The following is a 15,152-nucleotide window of genomic DNA, read 5'->3' as shown; positions in this document are numbered from 1 at the left end:
AAAGGCATTTAGTCCTCTAGCATCTTTGGCATGTTATTCAGCCATCCTTCTCTTCTATCTTGCGTGCCCACCTTTTTTTTCTTCTCTTTTTACTAGTTCTTGTTTACTTCTAATGCAGAACAGCTTATTGGTCGCACTTGTTTCTTTGTCTCCTTGGCTTATCTCAGTGGTATTGGCATTTGGGGCTGGATATAGAACTCCCCCCTTATCCTCGGGGAATATGTTCCAAGACCCCAGTGGATGCCTGAAACCATGGATAATACTGAACCCTATACATATGTTTTTTCCTATATATACCTCCTGTGATAAAGTTTAATTTATAAGTTAGGACGGTAAGAGATTAACAGCAAGAACATAATGAAGTAGAACAATTATAAAATATACTATGATAAAAGTTATGTGATTATGATATTTCCCTCTCTCTTTTATAATATCTTATTGTACAAAATTAATGCATTTTCCATCTTAACTAAACACTTACCATACACTGTGGCTGTAACTTTTCTAGTTTGAGGTGCTATAGCAAAGCTAGGAAGAATTTCTTTTCTCTTCACAATTTCATGGATAGAAGATTTGTTCTTACTGTAGATCGTAGCAATCTCTGCATATAATTTTTTTCCTTTCCTTATTAAGTAGAGAACTTTCACCTTTTCTCTTAAAAGAAGCACTTTACGGCTTCTCTTTGGCATATCCAAATTGCCACCATTTACTACTCTTGTGCTTTGGGGCCATCATTGTGTAACGTGAGGGTTACTTAAACACAAGCTCTGCAATATGGAGACAGTGGATCTGAAAACCTAGAGGGCTACTAAGTGAATAATGGCCAAGATGTGTTGGACAAAGGGATGATTCATGTCTGAGGCAGAACAGAGAAGGATGACTCGAGATTTCATCGCGCTACTCAGAAGGAACAGTGAGAAATTAAAAACTTATGAATTATTTATTTCTGGAGTTTTCTATTTAATATTTCTGAACCACAGTTGACTGCAGGTAATTGAAATGTGAAAAGTAAAACTGTGGATAAGGAGGGGCTACAGTTACAGGGGTTGTTCTGTGCATTGTAGGATGTTCAGTGGTATCCCTGACCTCTACTCACTAGATGCCAATAACACTGTCCACCACTCCCTCCCCCTAAAATGTCTCTAGATGTTGGCAAATGCCCTGGGAGGAAATCTACCCCATCTAGAACCATAGCCCATACCCTCTGGTTTCATCTTTCACCTCAATGCCTTGTTCTGAACAAAAGCTCTTCCTGCCCGTGAAAGTAATTCTAGGACCAGTTATTAAGATACCTTTTTTCATCTTCCTGCTTAAGTAATACTTATTGATGAACACTGTGTGCCAGGCACTGTGCTAAGCATTTTATATACATTGTATCATGTGCTACATGCAGTTATCAGAAGTTACCTCAAGCATATACAAATATACTGTATTTGTATGTATTATACACACATGCATATATTTATATGTATACATACGTGTATCTAAACCAAGTGTTCAGGAATTGTCTGGCCTTATGGGAACACTCCTTCTCGTGATACAGTGGTTTAAGTGACTTAGATACGCCTCATCCCAAGTACTGCGGGGGTCTGCCAGTACTCTCCTTGATTCCTCTGAGGATTCCTGAGGCAGAGCTTGTATCTCCCGAGCCAGTTCCCTATGTGACCTGCTACTCTGTGGTCACCTGCTCTAATCAATATGCCTCAATCCTTCAGTCACTGCCCTCTCTGCTTTTCTCCAGGCTGGACACTACTCCCCACCCCTCTTTGTAATTTCTGAAAGCAAAATCAACACAGTGCTGTTTGCATTGTAAATTGTAGACTTTTTTTTTTTTTTTTTTTGAGGGTCTGGGGATAATGGAAAAGAAACACTGCCCCGGGAAGACTACAGAACAACTTAAAATTGAATGTTAACATCACTGATTTTTTAATATCCCTCGAACATTCTTTGGGCTGGGAATTTCTCACTGGTTGCCTTTATCCTCAGTCCTGGGTGTTCTGCCACGTTACCAGCCTCTTTTTTCATGCTTTTCCTTTTTTCCCACATGCCAGCCCCAACCCGTAAGTCACCTATTATCCTGAGCATTCTGTGTCAGTTCCTGTCACCTGTTGGTCCACATTGGGCATACTGAATTGGTTTCTTCTTTGTATCAGAGTTCATATTCTAACTGTAGGCAATAATGGCTTATTCAGCCTTTGATTGCCCTACATTAGAAGTTAAAATACAGCGTCTCCATCCCCTGTGTTTCTCTTCCGCTAGACATTTTTTCCTACGGGATCCCTTCCACTGCAAGAATCCAGCATGGAGATGCCGCAGCTGGAAGAGGTGGGCTTGGAAGTGTGTGCCTGCAAAGAGTTTCTCGATGGTATAGTTTAGCTATAGCTGCAGGACTACCAGGCAGATGTTGAAGGAGTCTTATAAGTTCCTTTGGTTTTTGGTGGGCAGAGAACAACATTGAAAAGTCTTTCTTCATAAGTCAAAAAGCGGTTATTTGGTTATTATTTTCCTGTCACCATATCCCCTATTCTGGCAGAGGTAGGAGAGTATTTGCTCCTTAAACGTTCATGCTCATTAACCACCTTGGGTGGTAAATGAAACCAATCCTAGTATCACAACTTTATGAAACAAAAGAGGAGAGGCAACAGAACAAAAAATATCTAGCAATATTTATCATTTTAAAATTCCCTCTTCTTCTATACTCGCCTAGCTTTTTCCTCAATGAGCTACATTTTAACTTCACTTAATTATTTAAATTATAGTTAATAATATACTATTTAATTTAATTTAATTATTTAATAAATATAGTTAATTATTTAGTTTATAGATGAGAAAACTGACTCCTAGGACAATTAAGTGATTTCACTAAAAGGAGGTGATAGAATAAAAAAAACATTGTATAAAGTGTGCATTTCTGTTATTATTCTTCATATCCCGTCAGATTTAAGGAAGACCATTGACAATTAGATTAAATTAGATATAGGTTCGATAAGCATTTAATTCAGCACCGATGACAAACTGTGTACTTGGAAATGCTTAACAAAGGATGAATGAATTCTGTCAGGCGAGCGATTCTCACGGTACCTTAAAGAGGTAGTATTTTTTCTAGATGTGAAAAGCAAAGCTTAGAGAGGAGAAGTAACTTGCTCAAGATAGCACAGCTAGGAATTAGCAGAACCAGGACTCAAATGCAGATGTTGACTTCAAAGCCCGTTACTCCTTGATGTAACTCCTTAATATAATTTAATATATCTTCTTAATATAATTCCTTAATATATCAATACATCTGTTAAGTAAGGAGGTGTCTGCCTCACAGACATTTGTTAAGAGGATTTCACTAAGTAAATAAGGCTGTTGTAAAGATAGCGTCCACTTACCTGTGTTCCTGGTAACCCACACCTGTCTGATGTATTGTAGATGGGATTTTGGAAATGAACAGGATCTCCATGAGAACCTGCATAATCATAGTCTAAAGACTGAATAACTTCTTTGGTAGCCAACCTCCAAGATGGCCCCAGAGACCCCTGCCTCCTGGAATTCACACCCTGTGTAGTCCCCTCACCCAATGTACCAGGTCTGTGTGGACAATAACATATGGCAGAAGTGACAGCATTCTGTGATGGTGGCCAAGCAGACTAAGACATATACCCTTTTCAAAAAGAGGTGATTAAAAAAACACTACAGCTTCTGTCTGAGGCACTCTCTTTCAGGGCCCAAACTGGGGGAGATCTGTGAGTACTTCCTTCAGTCCTCACCTAGCCTCCTCTCCTGCCCTAGTCCCTGCCCCCTCCCCTTCTCGCTCAGATCTCTGGGTTGTGGGGGAAGTTGGTTGCCATGTTGTGAACAGGGCTGCGAGTAGGGCTATGTGGCTGGGGAACGAAGGCCTCAGGTCAATAGCCAATGATGAACTGAGGCCTGGCAAAACTCTGAGAGTGAGCTTGGAAGTGGATTCTTCAGCTCCAGTTGGGCCTAGAGATGACTGAACCCCCTCTGACAGTTTGACCACAATCTTGTGAAACTCCTCGAGCCAGAACTACTCAGCTAAGCTGCTTTCAGATTCCTGGCAAAGCAGTTTAACAATCCAGCTCTCCCTAGCCCTTCTCAACTCGCCATGGGATCCATCTTTGTACATGAAATGGCTTTGACTACTCAACCCTCCTTTCTTTTTCTTGCTTTCTTTTTTTTTTTTTTTACCAGGATACCCTGTCCTTAAAGGCCAGTGTGATTTTAAATAATAGCTTTCCTCCTTTATCCTGATTTAATAGGAATTTGTTTGTGACCACCCCAAATGTAGAGAGGCAAAGCACCTGTTACCTAAATTTTCATATTTGTTCTGTGAATGAAACATCAAATCTCGCACAGTCCCTTCTGACACAATAGGCAGGTGTGATGGTTAATTTTATGCCTAAACTTGACTGGGTCACAGGGATGCCCAGATAGCTGGTAAAACATTATTTCTGGGTGCGTCAGTGAGGGTGAGATTAGTATTTCAATTGGTTGACTGAATAGAAAATATGTCCTCACCAATGTGGGTGGGCGTCATCCAATCCACTGAGGGCCTAGATAGAACAAAAAGGCAGAGAGAAGGGGAATTCGTTTTCTCTGCTTGAGCTGGGACATCCATCACCTGCTCTCAATATCGGCTCTCCTGGTTCTGAGGCCTTCAGACTTGAACTGGGACTTAGACTCTTAGCTCTCGTGGTTCTTAAATTTGGAATGGAACTACACCACTTGCTTTCCTGGGCCTCTGGCTTGCAAAAGGCAGATCATGGGACTTCTCAGCCTCCACAGTTACATGAGCCAACCACTCACAATAATAAATCTCTTCCCCTTTATCTCTATATATCCTGCTGGGAGAACCCGACTAATACAGCGGGCTTGTGAGGAGGTTAATGGCGATGTGTGTGCTATGGTATTTGATGCCGTGTGGCACCAGCACTCCTGTAGCAGCAGCATGGGGAGAGCTTGGGATGAGCAGACCGGGCCCAGATTTCAATCCTGACTCTGCTTTCAGCTAGCTTTGTGACTGATCAAGTCCTGTTACCTTTCTGCCTCATTTCTCATCTGTAGTAGAGAAATGAGATTATTACCTGGATAGACTGAGATAATAAATGGGACAATGTATTGAAAGGTACAAAGGGTAATACAAATGCTGTATAGTATTAATCAGGGTTCTGGTTATTATGACTGTGTTAAATAATCCATCACATGATAGATAGTTTTTAAGTGGGAAAAAGGGATCTTCCTCCCCAACACAAGTAGATTTGCTTTACAAAGTAGAAATGATTCATCATCATCAGGTTAGGTGATGATGGATGTGCCCATTGATTTACTCATTCATTCATTCAACAAGTATTTACTGTGTGCCTACTGTGTACTAGGCACTGTTTTAGGCTCTTGGGACTCCTAAGTAAACACAATGGACAAAGACCACTGCCCACACGGAGCCATTCCTGATGGGTGACGAGCAGGGTTATAGCCTCTCTTGCCCAAGATGGCTGTGCCTGGAGCCCAGGAAGAATGCCTGAAAACTGCAGTGAGCAGTCCGAGGTCTGTCCTCTGAATTCAAATAGGCACTGAAGTAGAAGAGAATGCTGCGGTGAAAATTCAGGACAAACGAGAGACAATGAGTGAGGGGTCCAGGGGTACCTAAGGAAGGCAAGATCCGGAGGATTTTCTGAGCCTACTGTAGTTTCTGTGATTACGGTAGGATTTTGGGCAAGTCAAGGACCCTAGAGGAGGAGAGGGTCCTGGTAAAGGAAAGAAAGGAGGAATGAATAGTCAAAGCCCCTTGATGTACAAAGGTGGACCTGATAGTGACTTGAGGGGTAGGGCTAGTAAAAGCAGAATTGCTCTGCATCAGAGAATAAGAAGAAACAGGAGGTTTGTTTTTTTTTTTTGAGGGGGTGCAGATCAACTTAGCTGGAGTGGCAGGATCCCCAAGGGGAGACAGATATGAGGCTGAATGGTTGGCTTGGGCCACACTGTAGAGAGTCTTTTACCTGGCTGAGGATTTGCAATGTAATTCTTTATGCTACTGCATATAGTAGTATATGATTATAGATGATTTTAGAGTAGAGGTTTGATATAATCTGAGCAGATCCCTTGGGCGGCAGGCTGTTGAATTGACTGGAGAGGGAAGAGGTACAAGAGGTTATATCAGAAGGAAAGGAGTTGACAATCCCCTCTCTCTTCAGAGCAACATGGGCTTCCCATCCTACAATGTGAAGCAGTCCTCAATCCTGGTTGCACCTTACACTCCCCTGGAAAATGCTTAAAAATTTACTGTTTCTTAGGACCCACCCCAGACTCAATCAGAATCTCTGAGCTCACTTTCTGGACATCAGTCTTTTATTTTAAACACCTCTAAGTGATCTGATATGTAGGAAGGGTTCCAATGCTCTATGGAAATGGAAAAAGTGAGCCAAGTTCTCATGTTTTATTGCCATCTCTTCTTAAACATTTAAAAGGGAAAAATATCATCACTGCAGTCTTGACAAGTAAGATTTAATCCTTAACTAGACTGTAAGTGGATCCTCTCAGAATTGAAGAAAATGGTTGATAGAAGCATAAGATGGCATTTGGTGCTGGTCATTCAGTTCACGAGGGTGTAGACTGGAGCATGTGGTTAAGTGTGAAAGCTTGGCAGCCGGATCTTTCGGCTTGGTCCCTTTCCCAGCCAGGTTAAACCCTTGTTCAAACTTACTAGCTGTGTTTCTGATTATAAATTGCTTAATCTCACTTTGCCTCATTATATTCCTGGCACATGGTAAATATTCAGTTAATGTTAGTTCTTATTGTTAGTGATCCTGAAGAACTTCGGCACGAACCCAAATATTAAGATGCTGTTTTAGATATGCTTCTTTGGGTCACTTCTGATTAGCTTTCTCGTTAGTTAGGCTCATGATAGATGATGGGTGAGCAGCAAAGATCCAACTGATTCATAAGATAGATCCAAATCTTGTCTGTAGATTTTCCTGGAGGTCTCCGTTTTCATCAGAACTTTGGAGATCATCTCAGTACATCAGAAGGAGGCCAACGCACAAAAGGAAAAATGTTCTGTACTATAATAAAAGCCATCTTCAAGTGGTTCCGACATCTCAGATCTGTAAGATATAAACATTTCTTAGAGAGTTATAGATGACTCTCAGGGTGAATTGCTGGGCAGATTTTCAAAAATACTCTTTGAAAACAACTATACTTCAATTAAAACAATAGAATTAGTATGGAAATTGATCTTGGCCAAAAATTTTCAAAAAAAAAGTGACTCTTTGATGTCTTGTAATCTGAGTTAAAGAGGTTGAATTCCATTGGCCATTCTTCTCTTGCTTAGCCCACAGGGGCATACAAGGATCTTTCAGAGGTTAGCAATGGGGGTCCCATAGCTTAGCAGCACACCTATCTTATGTGTACCCCACCAGTTTCCAGCTGGGCTTTAGGGAAGCTCTTTATTCTGCTAAGCACATGGTGCTTTGATGAGAGAAGGGGCCACCATCATCGGTACTCACTTCTTCTCAGCAAATAGTTTTTGCTGTTTTGACCTGTTGAACTTGGGGTTCTATGCCTTGGTACTGGATTACCTCCTTTGAAAGCTTTGATTTGATTGGTTGGCTTATCTCCAGGATATGACTAGATTTGTTCTCTTTCACCCTAGTGTCTAATGAAATTAGAAGGTTCTTTTCTGGTTCCCAAGAAGGAGATGCAAATCTCAATGCAGGCTAGAACAGACTGGATTTGGAGTAACGTCCTGGGACAACCCTGGGAGGTGAGGTAGAGAATTTCCTTCTCTTGAGTGGCTAGACTGTGAGCCTCTGGAAGGCAGAAGCTGTAATTTACAGGCCATGTATTTCCCTCAGTGCCTGGTATGGCTGCTTGCATCTGGCAAATGCTCAGAAGGTATGTATTGCCTCAAAAAACTGTGTTTGGTCTGGATTATGACCTGCTGCCAGGTGCATCAGAGAAGACCAGGGGCTATTTCTCAGGACCGCTGCTTCTGAGCCAGAGGTAGGAATCTTTGAGGGATGAGCCAGTCATCAAAGAGGAAGCTCGATCTAAACCCCTGTTCAAAGGCTTCCATATTAGGTAAGAATAGTAAAAGAGGGCCAAATAAGAGACATGATCTTCTAATAAGTACTTTTAGTCCAGAAAGACCCAAAAGTTGTCACCCTGCCTGCCTCTTGCATCAGACCAGACTATGTTTTTGACAGCTAGGATATGTAAGGAGTGATTGCACCTGTTTACATTGGGGACTACTTTGCCTTAATTTATGAGTTTGCCTGTGTACTAAATAATGAAAGCTTTTTGCTTGCTTTTCAATGAAAATATTTGACTTCCTTCCAAATGGAAGCACATACTGAGTAGACACATTGCTCTCTCCCCCAAGCTCAGCTGAGCCACTTAAATTTGCCTTCCTTTTCTCTCTTTCCCTCTCTATGACTCCTCTCCCTTCCGTTTTCTGGTTTCTAAAGTAGTTCACCACAGTTTAATTGCTCAGTGCTTTGCTAAGTGTTTGAATTCTCTTGGGGGCACTTACGTGTTTCCTAATGCAGGACCGAATCTGGATGAGTTTCAAGCAAGTGGATGATGTGGCTTGGCAGGAAATACGGAAAGCCTTTTTACTCTTTGAAGGTGCCAGGGTAGCATCACCGTCAGATCAGCAAACTTGAATAATTCCAGAGCACTGGGGCATGGGTAATGTCTTGCCTATGATGTGGGTAATATTGCAGAATCAGTGATAATTAATAAAGAGCTTTGAATTTCTAAAGAACTTAAAGATCACTCTCGGGCATTCATTAGAAAAAAGCTGAAAATTTGTGGAAGTTACCATAGAAATGTGGGGATAATGGAATGTGAGACAATGATTCTCGTTTTATTTAAGATGGTGATATTGTTACTATTACCACCACTACCACTACCTGCTCAAACTTACTGGTACTTCCTGTGTTCCAGGTGCTGCACTAACTAACGGCTTTATATGCATTCTCTCGCTTTAAGTTAATTAGCTTACATCAATTGTATGAAGTAGATACCACCATTATTCTTAGTCTACACTCGAGGGAGCAGATGCTTAGAGAGATTAAATAATTTGCCTTAGGATCTCTAGCCATGAAGTGCTGGAGCTGAGACTTAAACCCACGTATGAGCTCAAAGCTCATATTCTTAACTAATATACTATATATGAACATAGTCACTGTAAATATGGACGTTCATTCAGTACTGTAAAATTATATTGATTAGACTAGGTCATTTTCCTTAGTATTATGTGTGTGTGTGTGGTGTGCATGTGTATGTGTGTTTTTGCCACAGTGTGCTGATGACAAAGTCAGTTATAGAAATGGGCAAAGCTACTGACCTGAGCTTGGAAAGGCAAGATCCATCAGTGGAGATTAAGGATGCCTCTCCCCACTATCCTGTGAATGGACTGTAGACGTGATGTCTCTGAATCAGAAAAATCAAGTCTGAAGGGGAGAATGTTAGAGGGCTGAAGACATTAGATTCAAGGAAAGTGGTCTGATATTTGTCCTTGATTGTAGCAAGATGTTTAGTTAGACTGTGGTAATGTAGTAAGAGACAAGATGGTCTCACTGTGTGCAGGCAGAAACTATAAGGCCAGAAGTGCAGGCAAAGTGCCTGTGAACACTCCCAGCCAAATTAGAGACAAGGCTAATTGTTCATGATGGTGCCCCTCTGAGCAGTTTTTTTAAAACCTACATTAATTATATTCTTTTTGTATTATGTATACTGTTTATTTTCACTTACTTTTTCTATCTTCCTTCAAGAAAAATTATTTTTGAAAATACCAATTTGTATTAGTTCCAGTGAGAAAGAAAGTTTGGGCCAAAGAAGAACCCAGCCTGGGGGAGAGTGAACCCATGGGGAGTGGAGTGGCAGTATCGTAAAAATAAGGGAATGCAAGGGGAAGGAGAAATTTAGGCAGAAGGGGGCAGCAGTTGCGAATATAGCTTCTCTTTTTCTGCCATTGAATTTCCTCTGTAGAAGTCTGCTTTGTTCAGCCTTTGTAGGATTTTTGTTTGATTTCTTTCAGGCATGAATCTTTAATGGAATCAAAATACAGAAATTTTAAGGTTAAATGGATCACCTTGTCCAATAAAGGGCAAAGACAACAAAGATAACTGAACTTGCTAAATAAGTGGAATTTATAGAAAAACTTTAACATGACTCTTGTGTATAATAAATTATATTTCTGTAAATCTATGATTTTAAATTGTATTGGCTCGTTTTTGAGATCTGCTATCACAAGTAATTTGCTACCAGTAATAAAGGAAAGGAATTTGCAAAGACCTTATTCATTTTTTAAAGTATAAATTAGAGTGGAATTAATGTTGTATTAGTCAGGATAGGATAGGCTTTGTGCAGTAATAAACAACCCCAAAGTCTCAGTTGCTGAAAACAACGAAGTTTCATCTTGTTCTTGTTGTATGTCTATTGTAGGTAATCTGGGGACTTTGCTCCAGATTATTCACATTCAGGGATGAAAATTGATGAAACCTTATCATATGGTACGTTTCTAGTCACTACGGCAGGCAGAAAGAAGTAGGCAAATCACTCATTGTCCCTTGAAGTTTGGAGGAGACACATATTATTTCTGTTCACATTTTATTGCCCCCCAAAAGACATTTAGACTTGCCTAACTAGAAGAAAGAGGGGAAGTGTGAGCCTATCATGTGCTTAGAAGGAGAATAATTAGAATATTGGGGAATAGCCCTATCATTACCAAAGAGATGGATGCCTTTACTACCATGAGTTTCCCTCCCTTGCATTCTGTAAGGGTCATGAGAGTGGGGAAGTCAGGCTCACAGGTAGGAATTGTCCCTAACCCACAGACCATCTACACAGCCTGTGGTGTAGGTACAGCCCACTGTGGTGTCTGTGTGTGAACATCACCCTTTGTGTCGTCCTGGGGACTGAGGCTGTGAACTCTTACCTCAAATAAGGAGGAGAGATTCAGTTGTTCTCTCCAGCTGCTGCAGTTAGAAGATATGACTTTTTCAGTGAGGACAGGGGGACCTCCAGACACAGAGTTTCTGAGATCCCCTCCATAACTGATGTAGGCTTCTAGCAGCAATATTCTAAACCTTTCTTCTAAAGGGTTTTCCCAGTCTCATCCCCCCCCAACTAAAACCTGGTGCTCGAGTATCTTACCTTGCAATAAACGTTCTATTTCTACTCTCTCCTAATTGTTAACATTTATTTAGCACTTACTGTGTGCCACTCACTGTTCTAAGCATTTGATATGTATTACTCACTTAATCCTCGTAACAACTCAGGGAGGTGGGTTTTGTTATTACCCTCAATCTACAACCGAGGAACAGAGAGGTTAAGGAACTTGCTGGAAAGTAGGGGAGCTGGGATTCAACCCCAGGCTGTCTGGCCTCAGGGCCCATTGTATGGCCTCTTAGTTACTAGCACAGTGTAATATTTGAGAAAATGAGCTCCATTTGAATGTGGGTATGAACAATGAAATGCTCAATGTTGCCAATAACAGCTCACAGAGATTCTTAGGGACTAAAATCCTCATAACCTTACATTCTGTATTTAAATCAATAGGAGAGAATGAAGGCAGATGTACCAATGGCCCAGCAGGCCCCTTCATCTTTACGGAGCTAAGACAGAGCAAATTTACATGACTGAGTGTTAATAGAGCCTCTGTCATGACCAGCAGAAAAACTGAAGAAGTATCTGTGTTTTAAAGAAACACAGGTTTCTATAGACCTAAACTCATTACGATGTACTCACAGGGTGAAGCTTGTAGAATTCCTGTAGGAAATCATTGTTGCAAAAATAAACTTAAAAGATCTTTCAAGCAAAAGGGGGCTGTCTAGGAATCAGTGCTAAACTCATGAGAACTTATCTAGTCATGTGCTGGTAAATAGTTAACAGTTGGTTTTCTGAAAAGAAAATCTGTTTGCAGTGGTTGCCAGTTTCTGTGGTATAAATACTCCCACCATTTCAATATCAAGTTACCTTTTGGTATCACTGAAGGCAGAGTCAGAAAGAGTGGCTAAGAATGGCTCTCGGAGCAGTATGGGCTGGCTTTAGCACACCAGCGACATCAGATGGGAGAAAGAAGATAGCCCATCGCTCAGATTTATAAAACATATGCATCAAATTTGAAGCAGCTTAACTGACGTGAATTTACCATTTTATCTGAGCTGCAAATGAGAAGCATATGAATTATTTTTCTTCTAATATCTGTGAAACAATTTTTTTCAGAGATATCCTGGTAATTCCTTTTTTTGTGGCTCTTTGGAGTTGTTCTCTGGAGAATTTTCTGAAACTGCCAGGAAGCTGCTCCTTTCAAAAATTTCAACTCTGAAAGAGAGAGAAAGACTAGGATGGTGACTCTGGGAGACTGGAGTGCTGAGTGCTGCCTGTGGCCCTGCCGGTGAGTAGCTGGTGATTCATCTGGAAGTGAGGACACTCCTTTAGATCCTTTGGGTGCTGACAGTTTATAGTTTTAAGCCCAGTTAAAGGAGATGGTGAGAAGGAGGCGAGCATAAGGTAGATCAATGGAAAGAAGGCAGAAAATGGAGAAACAGGAAGAAAAAGAATGAGTGGGGTTGCTGGGAGAGAGAAGTGGATTTGAGAAAGATAGAAAAATTAACATTTATTGAGAACCTACTATGTGCCAATGATGATGAGATTGTGAGTGATTATGAGATTATGTGATTCTGAAAAGCACTTTATTTATTAATGCTATCTAATTTAACTTCCATACCGATTTATGAGACAGTGGTTATGTTCAGTATTTTACAAATGAGGAAAATGAGCCCAGAGTTCAATTATTCACCCAAAGTAACCCTTGTAGTGAGTGGCTGAGCTGGAGGTGCAAACGAGGTCTGAGAAGCTATAAATCCTGTGCCCTTTGCACAGGGCAGCGCTGCAGGAGGTTTGAGAGGAGTGTTAGATTAAGATCACTCCCAGGAGAGCACTTGGGCTGTGACCCTTATGAATTATCCTTTCACAAGTTTGTTGATCCTCTTTGTTGTTCTTTACCTGCTCAAATCTTTAAATCTTAAGAGGCTCCAGTTGGAATAGGATGACTAGAGCAGCCTATTAAGACAGAAATTATCTGCTGGGATGTTGCATTCATCCAGGGAGAAATAGAACCCTGGCAGTTGGCTAGCTTTCGCCCTGGGCTGGAGGTTGCCCTTTGGGTCTCTCTGTGGGAACAGTGGTAGAAAGTAGGTGTCATCTGGGCTTGAAGTTAAACATCAAGGCTGGGAAAGACAGAAGAAGAAAGAGAGGGAGAAGGAGAGAGAGACAGGGATGTTGAAACAATGGGCAGATTTTTGTTGCCCAGTAAAGACTGAACCATCAGAATACTGATTCTCAGTCTCTGAGTCTGGCTTAAAATCAAAATTTGAATCAGACAGCTGCTTTAATGGGTAAGAAAATATTGATTAAAGGGGCCAGACTCCCTCTCCCCCCCAGCTCTGGAATCTCGCTGTTTGATAGCACAAATCGATACTCTCTTGTGAAGATTTAAACTCTGATTTGTGAAATAGGAACTGCATCAGGGTCCAGTAAAAGCCGCCCTCAGAGCAGAGCCAAAGCATCCAGCAGAAAAACTACAGTGAGACACTGGCCCAAGGGAAGGGAGTTTACCACTCGGGCAGATTTTGCTCAGGACACAGAGCCCTGGATCAGAGCTCTGGGCAGCTCCTGCTGTGGACTGACCAGGAAGGGATTGGATTCCATGAGTGTGCTGTCTTTATTTTATTATACATACATGGATGGATATATCCCTCTATTATAGAGTGATACCATGAACTTGAATTATAGGCATGACCTGAGTGTATTTGCTACTGGGTCCATTGTCTCACACAGGCTGGTTCAGCCTTTTCCATTCCATGTGGGAGGTAGTGAGCTGAATGACTGAATTCTGGTCCTGGGAATACGTGCACCTCCTTTGTTCTTGCTCGATGGAAGGTGAAATACTTTTCTAGGTTGGAGAACAAGTGCACATTTTGGAGTCAAACAGACCTGTATTCAAGTCTTGTGTCCACCACCCACTCACTACCTGTGTGATAGTGGGGAAATCATTTCACCTTGCTGAGCCTGTTTTCTTGACTGAAACAAATGTAAATAACAGTGGATTGTACCCCCTAGGATTTTTGCAGGGATTCAATGGGATCCTGCAAGGAGAATGTTTAGTGGACTGCCTGGTAGGTACTAAGCAGTCCAGTAATTCCAGTAACTCTCCTATATATATTATATGTCATATATGTCACAGCACTAGTTGGGGTCTGAATAAATGGGGAAGTAGCGTTACTCTATCCAAGTGACTGTTTTCTTTCTCCTCTACCTGTATTTCTGGCTTTAGACTCAAGTCAGCCATTAAGTAGTTTCAGGAAGGCCTTTCCGTCTGTTCATTCCCCATTACCAAAAGTGTTAAACAGAGTCACAGGATGTCAGCTCTGCATCAGCTGTGTGGCTTCAGGGCCAGAAGCTTGTGCTTTCTGGACCTCAGTTCCATTATCTTTAAAGGGAGGCTGGGGTCGTAGGGAATTTGACATACCTAAGGCCTCTCTAGTGAGAACATTTCTGTATGGTTCTATGTTCTGTTTCCTGGTGCTGTGCCTTTTCCTCTTAAAAAATCTTGTTATGCTTTTAAAAGATATGTCATGCCCTTTTAGAATAGGGTGAGGTCAAGGTAAATAAATGAATACATGCTGTGTGTTTTGTATGGTTGAGTGCTTGACCTAACCTCAGGGAAAAAGAGAGAAAGCTTCCTGGAGGAAGGTGCTGAGAAAATAAACATACATCAGCTCTTACAATCATGAAATCCCCAAAGTGGCGTGTGATTTGAGGTTGGAAGTTGTAGGAATTAAAGTAAAACAGAAAATCTCGTAACATTTACATTAGAGTGGGAAACATTTGCCATATAATGTAACCTCATAATGGGTGTAAACTCCCACTATTTTTGTGTCTACAATCAAGGGGAGGAGATTATACATTCTGTCTACTACAGATAGTTAATGTAATTTAACAGCAGATTTTGCCTCAGTCAGAAGTATGAACTTCCTGTATGCCTCTGGCTCTTTTTTTGACCACCAGTTCCATACTATGATCCCAGGACACCACCATGAGTGAGAAGGACATCAAGGTCTCTACTCACCAATTCTGAGACT

At 41.2% G+C, this 15,152-nt stretch overlaps 1 long non-coding RNA gene across 1 annotated transcript in view; it reads left to right on the top strand.

Moving 5' to 3' along the window:
- LOC136793553 (uncharacterized) overlaps positions 1-15,152 on the top strand; it is a 69,093-nt gene that overhangs the window by 19,251 nt on the left and 34,690 nt on the right. The window contains exon 2 of the long non-coding RNA XR_010838960.1: positions 12,232-12,403. This is a non-coding gene — a long non-coding RNA (uncharacterized lncRNA). The remainder of the gene's footprint in view (positions 1-12,231; positions 12,404-15,152) is intronic.

The sequence above is a fragment of the Kogia breviceps genome, chromosome 2, assembly GCF_026419965.1.
Source record: "Kogia breviceps isolate mKogBre1 chromosome 2, mKogBre1 haplotype 1, whole genome shotgun sequence".
In the NCBI taxonomy this organism is placed as follows: domain Eukaryota; kingdom Metazoa; phylum Chordata; class Mammalia; order Artiodactyla; family Physeteridae; genus Kogia; species Kogia breviceps.
The sequence above is the reverse complement of the archived record's forward strand: the minus strand, read 5'-3'. Positions and strand labels throughout refer to the sequence as shown.